The sequence below is a fragment of the Galeopterus variegatus genome, unplaced genomic scaffold (assembly GCF_000696425.1).
Source record: "Galeopterus variegatus unplaced genomic scaffold, G_variegatus-3.0.2 Scaffold1610, whole genome shotgun sequence".
In the NCBI taxonomy this organism is placed as follows: Eukaryota; Metazoa; Chordata; class Mammalia; order Dermoptera; family Cynocephalidae; genus Galeopterus; species Galeopterus variegatus.
The window spans coordinates 169,090-170,582 of NW_007727721.1; the positions used below are offsets into that span (position 1 = coordinate 169,090).

The 1,493-nt window shown below is 30.5% G+C and overlaps 1 pseudogene; it reads right to left on the reverse strand.

Annotated features, from left to right (window-relative positions):
• LOC103594716 overlaps window positions 1-1,493 on the reverse strand; it is a 133,567-nt pseudogene that overhangs the window by 3,391 nt on the left and 128,683 nt on the right.

Consider the following 1,493-nt stretch of genomic DNA (forward strand, 5'->3'; position numbering starts at 1 on the left):
ATATATTAAAAAGACATCTTCACTTCCATGTTCATCATAGCACTATTCACAATAGCCAAAAGGTGGAATCAATCTAAAAGTCCATCAACAAATGAATGGATGAAAAAGCAGTGGTATGTATACCCAATGAAATACCACTCAGCTATTAAAGAAAATGACATCCTATCATTTGCAACAACATGGATGGAACTGAAAATCATTATGATAAGTCAGTCAGGGACAAAAATACAAATACTGTGTGATATGACTCATGTGGAATCTAAAAAACAGAGGTTGGAGGTAGGGTGGGGAGAAAGAAAAGTGGTAGACTAACGAGTACAAAACTATGATATCTACACTAACTGAATGACTGTGTAATATATTAATGTACTGAAACATACTGTACCACATAAATGTGTACAAATAAATGTTAAAAGAATAAAACTTTCAAAAATATCCTAGCAAACTGAATTAAAGAGCATTTTAAAAGATTGTACATGAGGACCACATGAGATTTTTCCCCAGGATGCAAGGATGGTTCAACATACACAAATCAGTAAATGTGTAAAATGCATTAACAGAATGAAACATAAAGACTACATGATCATCTTGATAGATATGAGGGTACTCCAAAAAGTTCATGAAAAGATTTGTGCTATCTTTTATTTCTACTGTTCCATGAACTGTTTGAAGTCCCCTCATGCAGAAAAATTATTTGACAACATTTAACATCTATTTATGATAAAAATTCCCAATGAAACAGGTATAGAAGGAATATACCTCGACACAATAAAGACCATATATAAAAACCCCAGAGCTAACATCATATCAATGGGGAAAAACCGAGAGTTTTCCTCTGAGATCTGATACAAGGCAAGGATATCACTGTTACCACTTCTATTGCAGATAATACTGGAAAATCTTAGAAAAATTAAAGAAGAGAAAGAAATAAAATGCACCCAAATTGGAAAAGAAGTAAAATTATCTCCATGCACAGATAACATGATCATATATGTAGAAAAAACCTAAATATTCAAAAACGCCACCAAACAAAAACCTGGTAGAACTAATAAACAAATTAGCTAAAATGGCAAGATCCAAAATAAACAAACAAAAACCAATAGAGTTTCTAGATAAAGAAAAGAAGGTATTCAATAAATAAATAAATAAATAAGAAATCAATCACCTTTACAATAGCAACAAAAATGACTAAACACTTAGGAATTAATCTAACCAAAGAGATGAGATTTGTACACTGAAAATTATAATGTGTTGATGAAGGAAATTAAATAAGACACAGATAAATGAAAAGACATCCTTTGTGAATGGACTGAAATACTTAATATTGTTAAAATGACCATACTACTTACAGTGATCTACAGATTCATTGGAATTCCTCTCAAAATTACAATGGCATTCTTTACAGAGAGAAAGAAAAAAACAAAAGTCCTTAAAAACAAGACCCTAAATAGCCAAAATAATCTCAAGGAAAAAAAAAAAAAAAAAAAAAAAAA